A 15,808-nucleotide genomic window follows, 5' to 3' on the forward strand; every position below is an offset into this window, starting at 1 on the left:
GACCTGGGGCTTTTCCTAACGACCAAGCGCGGGTTGCTTTTGTCTTGTCATATCTGAGTGGCAGTGCTGCGGATTGGTCGGTACCATTGGTAAGTCAGGATAACCCCTTGTTACATGACTTTGGGGGTTTCCAGATGGAAATGGAAAAACTCTTTGCTTGTCATACCCAAGGCCAAGCATTAGACAATTAACTTTTGTCACTCCGTCAAGGAAATCAAGACTTGCTTACATATATAGCAACATTTAACATACTAGTCGTTGAAGCTGGGTGGCCTGACGAAAAAAGGACCACACTATTTCATCGGGGTCTACGAGGGGAACTAAAGGAGGTCCTGGCTCAAGTGGTTAACCCACCTAAAGACTTTGGAGAATTCATCAACCTTGTGGTGCAATTAGATCACAGATAACAAGACCGGAAAGCGGACCGGATAAGGTTAGACACTCGAGCTGTGTATGTCCGGTCAAAGGATAATGTTCCACGTACATTGGAAAACACGGTAGAACCCATGCAAATCAGAGGTGTACGGCCCCCTTTAACTAAAACTGAAAGAGACAAGAAAAGGCAACAGAATTTATGCTTATATTGCGGAAAAATAGGCCACTTTCTCAAAGAATGTCCGGTGAAACCACCAAGGAGAACTGTTGGAGCCACAGAGAAGGAAGATAATAACAAGGAGTCGGAAAACTACCAAGCCCGGCAAGCATAGAGGTCCGCTTGTCGAGCGAGAAAGATGAGCCACAGACCTCACACTTTGCATTACCAGTAATTTTGATCAATCACCAACAACCGTCTCGGATGCATGCTGTCGAAGCATACATAGACAGCGGAGCAGTTGGGAATTATGTGTAACGCTCACCTGATGCCCACGGAGGCGCAGGTCTTGGCAGGAAGGTGTCTGTAACACGAAACGTGATGTGCAGGATTCGGTTGGCTTCTGGGGTCGAAGAAAAGAGTTCCTGCTTCCAGAAGAGTGCCAGTGCTGTATCCAGGGAGTGGAGCTGCCCCACCCAGGTAAGAAAGTAGTCCCAGTTCACCGAGGACTTCTAAGAGTCTGGTAAGTAAGCAGCATGGTCTGCCGCAGGTAAGTCCACCCAAGCACCTTCACACCAATGATGAGCCCGGCGCTTCTAGTGCCGGGACCGATGCTTCTGATGAGCCTGGTGCCACCAGCGCCAGGTCAAGGTCCAAAAGGTCCCTGTGGGGACCGGCTGGTGCCTAGGATCAGGGTTAGGGGCCTGCTTCCAAGGACGTTGGGCTGGTCCTGACTCCTTGGAAGCAGTGATCATGACAGTATCCCCCCTCAAGGCCCCTCCTAAGTGTGTCTTTCCCGGGGGCTTTGGCTTGTCGGGGTGATTCAGATGGAATCTCTTGACCAGACGAGGTGCGTGGACATGTTCCGAGGGTTCCCAAGACCTTTCCTGGGGACCGTATCCTTTCCAATCAACCAGATAGTATAATTTAGACCTGGAAATTTTGGAGTCTAGGATGTTCTTCACTTCGAATTCGAGTTCTCCGTCTACCAAAACGGGTTCTGGGAGTTCAGTCAAACGGGTTTCTGGTTGTACTGGTTTTAATAAGGAGACATGGAATACTGGATGTATTTTCATATGCGTAGGTAATTCCAATTTGGCAGCCACCGGATTAATTATGGCAGATATGAGGTAGGGCCCAAGGTATCTCGGGATGAAAGTGCGGGGTCCTTTTAAAGGCAGGTGCTTAGTGGATAACCAGACTTGATCTCCTACAGCGTAGTGAGGGGCCTCTTTACGGTGCCGATCAGATGCCTTTTTGAATTGAGCTTTAGCTCTTTGCAGATGGGCAGTGGCTTCCTTAAAGGCACAGGTGATCTCCGAATGCAAGTGATCCACAGCCGGTGCTTCAATTTCTTGGGGAGGATCCAGGTTGGAGGTTCTAGGATGGTGTCCATATAATAGGAAGAAAGGAGTCTTCCCGGTTCCAGAATGAGTCGAATTGTTGTAAGCGTATTCAGCGATCCAAAGAATGTCCTTCCAGGGGCTTTCTGTTTGTTGGAGCATGCAGCGTAGATATTGTTCTAATGTCTGGTTTGTCCTTTCGGTTTGTCCGTCAGTTTGGGGATGGTGACTGGTCGAAAGTCTTACATCAACTTGGGCTATACGACAGCAACTGCGCCAGAAGTGGGAGATGAATTGACTTCCCCTATCGGAGACTAAAACCGAAGGAAAACCGTGTAAGCGAACGATGTTTGCCAAGAATTGCCGGGCCAATACTGAGGCTGAAGGCAGACCCTTCAAGGGTATGAAGTGAGCCATTTTCGAGAATAGATCCACGACTACTAAGATGGTAGTATATCCCAAGCATGGAGGTAAGTCCATGATAAAGTCCATGGACAGGGTATGCCATGGACAGGGAGGAATGTCAAGTGGCTGTAATAGGCCGGCTGGTTTTTGCTTTTGACTTTTATTCTGGGCACACACACCGCAGGAGATTACAAAGTCTCTAATATCCCTTTTCCACGATGGCCACCAGAAATGTCTTTTAATCTTTTCCATGGTTTTGGTAATGCCAGGGTGCCCCTCCATTAGAGAATCATGATAACCGGAGATTACTTGTCTTTGTAGTTTCTCACAGGGCAAGTGCAATCGTCCTCGGAAATATGGTAGGTCGTGATCTACTGAGAATTCTTTTCCCTTTAATTGCCAGTCCTGCAAATCGGTCGGAGTTAGGAGCGATTTCACCGTGGTCTTGATGTCTTCAAAAGATTGAGTGCTGACCAAACCCAAAATCCTTTGTTCTGGGATTATGGGTATTGGATCTGGATTGATCAAATGTTCATCTACTCCCATCCGGGAGAGGGCATCCGCTTTTCCGTTCTTACTTCCTGGTCGATAAGTAATTATAAAGTCAAATTCTGCTACGAACAGAGCCCAGCGAAGCTGTCTGGAAGACTGAGCTTTGGCTGTCTTTAGATATTGTAAATTGCGGTGGTCAGTCATTACGGTGACTGTGTGTCTGGCTCCTAGAAGATAATGCCGCCAGGCTTTAAAGGCCGATCTGATGGCCAAAAGTTCCTTGTCTGTAATTGAATAGTTGATCTCAGAAGGCGAAAACTTGCGGGACCAAAAGGCAACCGGATGTAGTTGGTTTGTGACCGAATCTCTTTGTGATAACACTGCTCCCATAGCAAGACTAGAAGCATCCGTTTCCATGATGTAAGGAAGTTCTGGGCGAGGATGTTTTAAAACAGGTGCAGAAATGAATTTAGCTTTTAAGTCTTGAAAAGCTTGTTCCGCTTCAGAAGACCACTCAAAACGTCTGTTCTTTTTCAACAGAGCGGTGATGGGCTGGACTATCCGGGAAAATTCAGGAATGAATCTGCGGTAAAAGTTAGCGAATCCTAACATGCTTTGAACTCCTTTTACAGAGGTTGGTGATGGCCACTTGATAATTGCATCAACTTTCTTTGAATCCATATGGACTCCGTTAGGTGACAATATGAATCCCAGGAACTCGACTTCCGTTGCGTTGAAAACGCATTTCTCAAGCTTAGCAAAAAGACTATGTTGACGCAATCTCTCGAGAACCTCTCGAGAACCTTTTTAACGTGTCTCTGATGTTCTTCTTCAGATGATGAATAGACTAGGATGTCGTCAATGTAGACAACTACACACCGTCTCGGATGCATGCTGTCGAAGCATACATAGACAGCGGAGCAGTTGGGAATTATGTGTAACGCTCACCTGATGCCCACGGAGGCGCAGGTCTTGGCAGGAAGGTGTCTGTAACACGAAACGTGATGTGCAGGATTCGGTTGGCTTCTGGGGTCGAACCTCTCCGCACTGTGTCGGCCTCGAAGGGTGAGGTTTCTGCAGGTGAAATAATTTGGGGATTAAAGGTCTGGGTTGTGAATGTCCCTATCTCTCTCTCCTCCCAGCTTGTCTGTTGAGCCCCCCTCCCAGGTCAACGTGCTGACCTTAGATAGGTGCATGCTGGGCTCTCCATCTGCGTCTAGTGCAGGGTGCCGTTGCCAGTTCCTTCACTGGTGAAACGTTGGCCTCTTGACTTCAGAGGATGGGTACCGTCGTTGTCTGCACGACCGGTAAGTTTCTGGACACCTTTAGTCTTTATAGTCTTTTTATGCGTGGCGGTGAAGCGCCTGGAATTACGTAAGTATGGCAAGCGCTCTTACTGTCTCTTTCTTTGTCTTTGCAGGCGACGATGCAGAATGAAGAAATCCGGAATTCGCCGCGTGCAGGTAAGTGTAACACTGCTGTTGTCTATGAAGATGCAGCGTGAAGAATCCGGAATGCACAGCGTGCCGGTAAGTAGAATAATGCTGTTTATCTTTACAGATGAAGATGCAGCGTGAAGAAGCCGGAATGCACAGCGTGCCGGTAAGTATGGAAATGCTGTTTATCTTTGCCGGCGAAGGTGCAGCGTGAGACACGGCCGCTGCCGATGGATCAGGTAAGTAAGCACTGCGTGTTAAAGTTCGTTCTGCTAACCTGTTGTTTCTGGTCTTTTGCAGGTGCTGATGTTGATCGGGTACAGGAATGGTAAGTATAATTCTTGCAGGTTCAGGATCCAAAGAAAAAAGGCTGGAACAGACTCGGTGAGCGTTCTGCTGCAGATGCAGAATAACGCGAAGCACGTTTCATCAATCGGGTGTGGTTTAAATAGCCTTGGAGTGATGAGGCGTCTCCTTCCACGGCCCCGCCTAGGTAAGAAAAGAGTTCCTGCTTCCAGAAGAGTTCCAGTGCTGTATCCAGGGAGTGGAGCTGCCCCACCCAGGTAAGAAAGTAGTCCCAGTTCACCGAGGACTTCTAAGAGTCTGGTAAGTAAGCAGCATGGTCTGCCGCAGGTAAGTCCACCCAAGCACCTTCACACCAATGATGAGCCCGGCGCTTCTAGTGCCGGGACCGATGCTTCTGATGAGCCTGGTGCCACCAGCGCCAGGTCAAGGTCCAAAAGGTCCCTGTGGGGACCGGCTGGTGCCTAGGATCAGGGTTAGGGGCCTGCTTCCAAGGACGTTGGGCTGGTCCTGACTCCTTGGAAGCAGTGATCATGACAGTATCCCCCCTCAAGGCCCCTCCTAAGTGTGTCTTTCCCGGGGGCTTTGGCTTGTCGGGGTGATTCAGATGGAATCTCTTGACCAGACGAGGTGCGTGGACATGTTCCGAGGGTTCCCAAGACCTTTCCTGGGGACCGTATCCTTTCCAATCAACCAGATAGTATAATTTAGACCTGGAAATTTTGGAGTCTAGGATGTTCTTCACTTCGAATTCGAGTTCTCCGTCTACCAAAACGGGTTCTGGGAGTTCAGTCAAACGGGTTTCTGGTTGTACTGGTTTTAATAAGGAGACATGGAATACTGGATGTATTTTCATATGCGTAGGTAATTCCAATTTGGCAGCCACCGGATTAATTATGGCAGATATGAGGTAGGGCCCAAGGTATCTCGGGATGAAAGTGCGGGGTCCTTTTAAAGGCAGGTGCTTAGTGGATAACCAGACTTGATCTCCTACAGCGTAGTGAGGGGCCTCTTTACGGTGCCGATCAGATGCCTTTTTGAATTGAGCTTTAGCTCTTTGCAGATGGGCAGTGGCTTCCTTAAAGGCACAGGTGATCTCCGAATGCAAGTGATCCACAGCCGGTGCTTCAATTTCTTGGGGAGGATCCAGGTTGGAGGTTCTAGGATGGTGTCCATATAATAGGAAGAAAGGAGTCTTCCCGGTTCCAGAATGAGTCGAATTGTTGTAAGCGTATTCAGCGATCCAAAGAATGTCCTTCCAGGGGCTTTCTGTTTGTTGGAGCATGCAGCGTAGATATTGTTCTAATGTCTGGTTTGTCCTTTCGGTTTGTCCGTCAGTTTGGGGATGGTGACTGGTCGAAAGTCTTACATCAACTTGGGCTAGACGACAGCAACTGCGCCAGAAGTGGGAGATGAATTGACTTCCCCTATCGGAGACTAAAACCGAAGGAAAACCGTGTAAGCGAACGATGTTTGCCAAGAATTGCCGGGCCAATACTGAGGCTGAAGGCAGACCCTTCAAGGGTATGAAGTGAGCCATTTTCGAGAATAGATCCACGACTACTAAGATGGTAGTATATCCCAAGCATGGAGGTAAGTCCGTGATAAAGTCCATGGACAGGGTATGCCATGGACAGGGAGGAATGTCAAGTGGCTGTAATAGGCCGGCTGGTTTTTGCTTTTGACTTTTATTCTGGGCACACACACCGCAGGAGATTACAAAGGGCCTCATTAGGACCCTGGCGGAGAGGGTATTACGCCAGCGTAGTGCATGGCGTACCTCTCCGCCATACTACGAGTTCCCGTAGCGCCATGGAGGTTTTCTCCGCCTGGTTTTACCAGCCGGAGAAAACCATGGCGCTACGGGACCTCGTTGTTAATTACGCCACCGTATTTTACGGTGGCGTAATTAACTCCTTCCCCACTCCCATTATACCCTATGGGGCAAAAATGGGAATGGGGAAGGGCAGAATGGGGATTGGGGATTTACCGCTCCGCCGAGGTCGGAATGGGGCGGTAAATCCGCCAACCCCCATGGCGCTATCGGCGGCTTTCCGCCATGCTTCGCGGTGCATTTAGCACCGCGAAGTCCGCCTGGGTCGTAATGAGGCCCAAAGTCTCTAATATCCCTTTTCCACGATGGCCACCAGAAATGTCTTTTAATCTTTTCCATGGTTTTGGTAATGCCAGGGTGCCCCTCCATTAGAGAATCATGATAACCGGAGATTACTTGTCTTTGTAGTTTCTCACAGGGCAAGTGCAATCGTCCTCGGAAATATGGTAGGTCGTGATCTACTGAGAATTCTTTTCCCTTTAATTGCCAGTCCTGCAAATCGGTCGGAGTTAGGAGCGATTTCACCGTGGTCTTGATGTCTTCAAAAGATTGAGTGCTGACCAAACCCAAAATCCTTTGTTCTGGGATTATGGGTATTGGATCTGGATTGATCAAATGTTCATCTACTCCCATCCGGGAGAGGGCATCCGCTTTTCCGTTCTTACTTCCTGGTCGATAAGTAATTATAAAGTCAAATTCTGCTACGAACAGAGCCCAGCGAAGCTGTCTGGAAGACTGAGCTTTGGCTGTCTTTAGATATTGTAAATTGCGATGGTCAGTCATTACGGTGACTGTGTGTCTGGCTCCTAGAAGATAATGCCGCCAGGCTTTAAAGGCCGATCTGATGGCCAAAAGTTCCTTGTCTGTAATTGAATAGTTGATCTCAGAAGGCGAAAACTTGCGGGACCAAAAGGCAACCGGATGTAGTTGGTTTGTGACCGAATCTCTTTGTGATAACACTGCTCCCATAGCAAGACTAGAAGCATCCGTTTCCATGATGTAAGGAAGTTCTGGGCGAGGATGTTTTAAAACAGGTGCAGAAATGAATTTAGCTTTTAAGTCTTGAAAAGCTTGTTCCGCTTCAGAAGACCACTCAAAACGTCTGTTCTTTTTCAACAGAGCGGTGATGGGCTGGACTATCCGGGAAAATTCAGGAATGAATCTGCGGTAAAAGTTAGCGAATCCTAACATGCTTTGAACTCCTTTTACAGAGGTTGGTGATGGCCACTTGATAATTGCATCAACTTTCTTTGAATCCATATGGACTCCGTTAGGTGACAATATGAATCCCAGGAACTCGACTTCCGTTGCGTTGAAAACGCATTTCTCAAGCTTAGCAAAAAGACTATGTTGACGCAATCTCTCGAGAACCTTTTTAACGTGTCTCTGATGTTCTTCTTCAGATGATGAATAGACTAGGATGTCGTCAATGTAGACAACTACACACACGTCAATGAGAGTCTTGAAAAGCTTGTTCCGCTTCAGAAGACCACTCAAAACGTCTGTTCTTTTTCAACAGAGCGGTGATGGGCTGGACTATCCGGGAAAATTCAGGAATGAATCTGCGGTAAAAGTTAGCGAATCCTAACATGCTTTGAACTCCTTTTACAGAGGTTGGTGATGGCCACTTGAAATTGCATCAACTTTCTTTGAATCCATATGGACTCCGTTAGGTGACAATATGAATCCCAGGAACTCGACTTCCGTTGCGTTGAAAACGCATTTCTCAAGCTTAGCAAAAAGACTATGTTGACGCAATCTCTCGAGAACCTTTTTAACGTGTCTCTGATGTTCTTCTTCAGATGATGAATAGACTAGGATGTCGTCAATGTAGACAACTACACACACGTCAATGAGTTCTCTAAGGACATCGTTCATAAAATATTGGAAAGCAGCAGGAGCATTACACAGTCCAAAGGGCATCACTTGATATTTGAATAGCCCGTACTTGGTGCGGAAGGCCGTTTTCCATTCATCGCCCTCTTTGATCCGTACCAAGTGGTAGGCTTCTCTGAGATCCAGCTTTGTGTATATACATGCATCTTTGACTTGGTCCAGGAGTTCAGGGATCAAAGGTAACGGGTATCTGTTTTTAACAGTGATCTGATTCAGGGCGCGGTAATCTATGCAAGTCCTAAGGTCTCCTTCCTTTTTCGGAACGAAGAACAAAGCCGATGAAGCTGGAGATTTTGAAGGACGGATAAACCCGTTAGCTAGGTATTGGTCCAGGTACTGTCTGAGGTGAAGGTTCTCTGGCTCGGTGAGGGCATAGATCCTGCTGCAAGGAGGAGTTGTTGCAGGTATCAGATCTATTTGACAGTCGTAAGACCTATGAGGAGGTAGGGTGTTAGCTTGATCCTTCTGGAAGACGTCTTGGAACTCCTGGTATTCGGGAGGTAATTTGAGAATCTCCTCAGAAGAGATCGCCGCCAGTGAAACATCAGGTCGAGGATAACAAGTGGTAGAACACTCTGGAAACTGAACCGTCTTTGCTCGCCAATCAATCTGAGGATTGTGCTTCTCTAACCAAGGGATTCCCAGAATGATCTGGAACTGAGGGGCCTTGATTACATCGAACACTATTCTCTCCCGGTGTCCATTGTGACTCAACAGCGTCACTTCTTGGGTGGCATGCGTTACTGGTCCGGAGGCTATCTCCGTGCCATCCACAGTAGTGATGACGTCTTTTACTGCCTTAGGGACAAGGGGTAGATTCATCCTTGATACCATTTCACGGTCCACATAGTTACCGATTGCTCCGCTGTCAATGTAAGCTTCAATTGCATGCAAACAATCCGGACGTTCAGGACTAATGAGGACCATGGGTATCACAAAATGCGAGGTCACGGGACAGATCTTAACGCTCGGCAAGAGGACCTCTACTCTTGTCGGGCGAGGTTGTTTCCTTGCTCAGAATTTGTGGTACAGGTATCCGCGGCTCCTACAGTCTTCTTAGCTGGTTTCACGGGACAGTCCCGAAGAAAGTGTCCTGAATTACCGCAATAGAGGCATAATTGCAGCTGCCTTCTTCTTTCCCGCTCTTTCTGGGTTAAAGGTCCTCTCATGCCCCCTATTTGCATGGGTTCCACAGTGTCAGCTCCCTTATTCGAGGTCTGTGGTTTAGAAAACACTCGGGTATCAAATCTGGAACGATCTGCCTTCCTGTTCTGTAGTCTATGGTCCAGTTGGACAACTAAGTCAATATAGTCCGAACATTCTTGTGGAGGATTCACAACTTGCGCTAGCACATCCTTGAGCTCTCCATGCAGGCCTCTGTAGAAAAGCGTTATTCTCTTGTCCTCGGGCCATTGTGTTTCCACTATGAGTCTATTGAACGAGGCTATATAAGTCAAGAGGTCTTGGTTACCCTGTCGTAATGAGAGAAGTTCATTGTCCAAGGCCTGCCCTTGTGCATGTCTTGCGAACAGTTTCTCCATGCTGAACTGGAAGGCTTGAAAATCGTGTAAAACCGGATCATCCTGGGTGACTAAAGGGATCGACCAATCTGCAGCGCTGCCACTGAGATAAGAAAGCACGAAAGCCACCTTGGCCTGGTCTGTTGGGAATGCAGCTGGTCGACATAAGAAGTGCAGGCGGCACTGGTTGATGAACACTGCGAATTTCTTTGGATCACCAGCAAAGCGTTTGGGCAGAGCCAAAGGCACATTACCGGGCAGATTGATTTGCACTGGATTTGATGCTGATGCAGAAGGATAACTCCCTCCTGGAACGGGCAAAGGTGTCTGTCCTGTCTGCGTTTGTAACAACTGCCTAGCAAGGTCCTCTGTTCGTTCCTTAGAAATTATCAGTTCTCTTCTTAGAGAGCTCGTTTCCTGGCGAGCTGCATGTACTTCTGCTCTTAATTCCCCAAGCAACTGGGCTAGTTGATCAGTATCTGAGGTTTCCATTGCGCCTGGGTAGGAGTTTTGTGGTCGGCTTCGCGTTCTGTAACGCTCACCTGATTCCCACGGAGGCGCGGGTCTTGGCAGGAAGGTGTCTGTAACACGAAACGTGATGTGCAGGATTCGGTTGGCTTCTGGGGTCGAACCTCTCCGCACTGTGTGTCGGACTCGAAGGGTGAGGTTTCTGCAGGTGAAATAATATGGGGATTAAAGGTCTGGGTTGTGAATGTCCCTATCTCTCTCTCCTCCCAGCTTGTCTATTTAGCCCCCCTCCCAGGTCAACGTGCTCACCTTAGATAGGTGAATGCTGGGCTCTCCATCTGCGTCTAGTGCAGGGTGCCGTTGCCAGTTCCTTCACTGGTGAAACGTTGGCCTCTTGACTTCAGAGGATGGGTACCGTCGTCTGCACGACCGGTAAGTTTCTGGACACCTTTAGTCTTTATAGTCTTTTTATGCGTGGCGGTGAAGCGCCTGGAATTACGTAAGTATGGCAAGCGCTCTTACTGTCTCTTTCTTTGTCTTTGCAGGCGACGATGCAGAATGAAGAAATCCGGAATTCGCCGCGTGCCGGTAAGTGTAACACTGCTGTTGTCTATGAAGATGCAGCGTGAAGAATCCGGAATGCACAGCGTGCCGGTAAGTAGAATAATGCTGTTTATCTTTACAGATGAAGATGCAGCGTGAAGAAGCCGGAATGCACAGCGTGCCGGTAAGTATGGAAATCCTGTTTATCTTTGCCGGCGAAGGTGCAGCGTGAGACACGGCCGCTGCCGATGGATCAGGTAAGTAAGCACTGCGTGTTAAAGTTCGTTCTGCTAACCTGTTGTTTCTGGTCTTTTGCAGGTGCTGATGTTGATCGGGTAAAGGAATGGTAAGTATAATTCTTGCAGGTTCAGGATCCAAAGAAAAAAGGCTGGAACAGACTCGGTGAGCGTTCTGCTGCAGATGCAGAATAACGCGAAGCACGTTTCATCAATCGGGTGTGGTTTAAATAGCCTTGGAGTGATGAGGCGTCTCCTTCCACGGCCCCGCCTAGGTAAGAAAAGAGTTCCTGCTTCCAGAAGAGTTCCAGTGCTGTATCCAGGGAGTGGAGCTGCCCCACCCAGGTAAGAAAGTAGTCCCAGTTCACCGAGGACTTCTAAGAGTCTGGTAAGTAAGCAGCATGGTCTGCCGCAGGTAAGTCCACCCAAGCACCTTCACACCAATGATGAGCCCGGCGCTTCCAGTGCCGGGACCGATGCTTCTGATGAGCCTGGTGCCACCGGCGCCAGGACAAGGTCCAGAAGGTCCCTGTGGGGACCGGCTGGTGCCTAGGATCAGGGTTAGGGGCCTGCTTCCAAGGACGTTGGGCTGGTCCTGACTCCTTGGAAGCAGTGATCATGACATTATGTAGACGAAGATCTGGCCACAGAGATGGGGCTTCCCTTATGCTCTAAATCGACTACTGAAAAAGTTACTACTGTTGATGGGACAGAAATAGCTTCCAGACCAGTAACCCAATGTACAGCAGCACTAACCCTACTGTGCCAGGATGGACACCGAGAATCTATTGCATTCGATCTCATCAAAGCTCCTCAGTTTCGATTAATCTTAGGGATAGCCTGGTTGGTAGCTCACAACCCTCTAATAGTTTGGTGTGCCAAGAAGTTGGCCTTTTCCGATGATTGTGCTCGCACCTGTTATTACCAAGAAAAGGGAAAACACACTTATGTACATCTCCTACTCCCAGTACGGCAGCGATTGTACTAGGTGTGACTAGTACTCTACCAAATGAATACCAAGATTTACAAGACGTGTTCCAGAAAGAACAAGCCAATACGCTTCCACTGAACAGGCCCTACGATTGTCAGATCGACCTCATACCTGGTGCGCAAATTCCTTGTGGTCAAATCTATGCACTTACTGAACCAGAAAACCTCCATTTGAAATCTTATCTTGATCAGTACCTGGCAAATGGATTTATCCACCCATCTAAATCACTGGCAGCCAGTCCCTTATTCTTCTTACCAAAGAAGGAAGGAGATTTGAGGACTTGCATCGACTATCGCGCATAAAACCAGATAACAGTAAAAAAACGTTATCCACTGCCCCTTATTCCCGAATTATTGGATCAAGTCAAAGATGCCCAAATCTATACCAAACTGGACCTTAGGGGGGGGGCGTACCATCTTGTTCAAGTGAAGAAAGGAGATGAATGGAAAACCGCCTTTCGTACCAAATATGGCTTGTATGAATACCAGGTAATGCCTTTTTTGACTTTGCAACGCTCCTGCTGCATTCCAGTACTTTATGAATGATGTTTTGCGGGAGCTAATTGACGTTTGCACCCTGGTTTACATTGATGACATCTTAGTGTATTCTGCTACAAAAGAAGACCATGTCAGACATGTCCGCTCCGTCCTTACTAAACTCTGCCAACATAAATTGTATGCTAAACTCGAAAAATGCTCTTCTCATGTCACCGAAGTGGAGTTGCTTGGTTTTATCCTCACACCAAAAGGTATCAGAATGGATAGACACAAGGTAGATGCCATTCTTAACTGGCCGTCACCAGCTTCATTTAAAGGAATCCAGAGTATGTTGGGCTTTGCAAACTTTTACTGCCGATTCATCCCAGATTTTTCCCAAATAGTGCATCCAATTACATCACTATTGAGAAAAAACAATAAAAAGTTCCATTGGACCGAAGAAGCAGAGAAGGCCTTTCAAGAACTTAAGAAAAAATTTACTTCTGCTCCAGTTCTATGGCATCCTCGCCCAGACCTCCCTTATATAGTTGAAACAGATGCCTCTAGCATGGCTATGGGAGCTGTTCTCTCGCAAAAGGACCCAGGAACTGGCCAGTTACACCCTGTGGCCTTCTGGTCACGAAAATTCTCACCTCCCGAACTCAACTATGCTATCACAGACAAAGAACTCTTGGCTATAAAATCAGCTTTCAAGGCATGGCGACACTATCTCCTTGGTGCTAGACATACTGTCACGGTCATAACTGATCATCGAAACCTGCAATACCTAAAAACAGCAAAGGCTCAATCATCCTGTCAACTGCGGTGGGCTCTTTTCTTCGCTGAATATGACTATGTGGTCACCTACCGGCCAGGAGTCCGAAACGGAAAGGCTGACGCCTTGTCCCGCATGGGTGTTGATGAAAAGGTATACATAACTCCAGATCCAGTAGCCATCATTCCAGAAGACAAACTCTTGGGTCTTACGACAACAACATTGACACAGGGTGAACTCCAAAACAAGATCCAACTCTTAATGGATCACACTTTCTCACAAGAGTGGTGTACTCAAGGAGAACATTACATCATTAAAGATCAGTTACCATATTTTAGGAACCATCTATACTTGCCAAGTAAAGACTTACAAGAGCAGGTTATTTCGGGTTATCACGACTCCCTGATTGAAGGTCATCCTGGAATTGCCAAAACACTAGCTGAAGTAAAACGAAACTATTGGTGGCCTACATGGCATAAAGACATCATACAATTTATCCAATCTTGCGGTGTGTGTGCACAAAACAAGTCCCAAAAGCAGAAACCAGCTGGTCTTCTCCAACCATTGGAAATTCCTCCCGCATCATGGCACACACTGTCCCTTGATTTCATTACAGATCTACCTCCCAGTCAAGGATTCAACACCATCTTAGTAGTTGTAGACTTGTTCTCTAAAATGGCACACTCTATTCCTTTTAAGGGTCTTCCAGATGCATCCAATTTAGCAAAAGTATTCCTGGAGGACATTGTACGGCTACATGGCTTTCCATCGGTCTTGATCTCAGATTGAGGTGGTCAGTTCGTATCCAACTTCTTGAGGAAATGCTGTTCAATGGCCCAAATTGACATTCAACTATCCACAAGTCACCATCCTCAAACAGAGAGCAATACTTACGTTGCATGTTACATCAAGTGGAAAGAAATTGGAAGGATTTATGGATAGCTGAATATGCCTATAATAATTCATTACACACCAGCACTGGGCAAACCCCTTTCTACACTATATATGGTAGACATCCACGTACTTCAGAATTAGATCTCCCACCCCCTTTGGAAATGGCAGCGGTTAAAACCCTACATACGACTATTTCCCAGGCCTTCCAAGAAGCAGCAGAACATTTACTCCAAGCCAAGAACAGACAAAAGAAATTCGCTGACCAACATCACAGTAAAGCCCCTGACTATCAAATTGGAGACAAGGTCTGGTTAGCATCAAAATATGTGCCCATAAAAGGGACTCTGACCTTTCGTCCCCGATATATGGGAACTTATTCTATTGAATCCATAATAAATCCAGTGGCAGTTAAATTAGCCCTACCACCGACTATGCAGATTCATCCTGTGTTTCATGTATCACTCCTGAAACGGGTACAACCCGGTACTCGGGTTACAACACCACCAAAACAAGTATCAATTGACAGAGAACCAGAGTTTGAAGTAAAGGATATCCTAGACTCAAAATACACCAGATCCAAACTATGCTACATAGTTGATTGGAAGGGATACAGCCCTCAAGACAGATCATGGGAACCTAGTGAATGCATCCATGCACCTCGTTTAATTAATAAATTCCATCAGAATTACCCAGCCAAACCAGGACCAGGCAGAAGTGCCAGCGTGAGAGGGGCCTTGGGGGCGGGGGGGGTGCTGTCATGATCCTTGCCCCTGGCCCTCACTGGCAAATCAGCATTCCAGTTAGGGCCAGGTCAAAGGCCTTAAAACCTCATCCAAGACACTCTTTTAGTTAGTTCTGGCGCCTTTGGCGCCAGGCTCATAACTATCATGAAGACCAACATTAGAATGGGACTATTTACTTGGGACTATTTAACTTGGGGGGGTTCAGCCAACATGGAGGCACACGCATAGCTCAGTTACAAGGAACGGAGCTATGCGGTCTAGTCTTTTGGGTGTGGCAGGCCTGGGACTACTTTACCTGGACTACTTTGGGTGTGGCAGGCCTGGGACTATTTTACCTGGACTACTTTACCTGAGACTATTTAAACCACACCCAAACAGCAGAACATGCTTTGTGTTATTCTGCTGTGGGCAGCGTAACACTCACTGTGTCCAGTTCTTTGATGCCAGTTTACCTGAAACCAAGGACCTGCAGAGAGAGAAAGAACACTACGAAACTTACCTGGAACAGTATCCTGTCTTCAATCCATCGCTGACTTCAGTTCCACTCACCTGAAGGTACGAACTCCATCATCCGACACCGCATGCATCCTGGAATACCATAACCTGGAAAGAGGAGAAAGAAAGACAGCATTATTAAGCGTTTACTCATGTTTCCTCCCGAATAAAGAAAGCCAGACAATTCTTACCTGGGTAGTTGTTGAGAATAGGGGCCGGGCACGATGTAAGCTTTCAGTACTTTATTAAGTCAGAGCTCATAATGACAGCAGGCACCTCCTTCAGAGGTAGGCTCCAACTGCCCACATATAGAACATAACAAGAAGAATAACACTCCAATACAGAATCTTACAACATCACAATGTATAGAGTGCAGAACATACCTCTTGTCATTCCACCACTATTTAACATCTATATGTATGTAAT

This window comes from Ambystoma mexicanum, chromosome 12, assembly GCF_040938575.1.
Source record: "Ambystoma mexicanum isolate Mex_15411 chromosome 12, UKY_AmexF1_1, whole genome shotgun sequence".
Lineage (NCBI taxonomy): Eukaryota > Metazoa > Chordata > Amphibia > Caudata > Ambystomatidae > Ambystoma > Ambystoma mexicanum.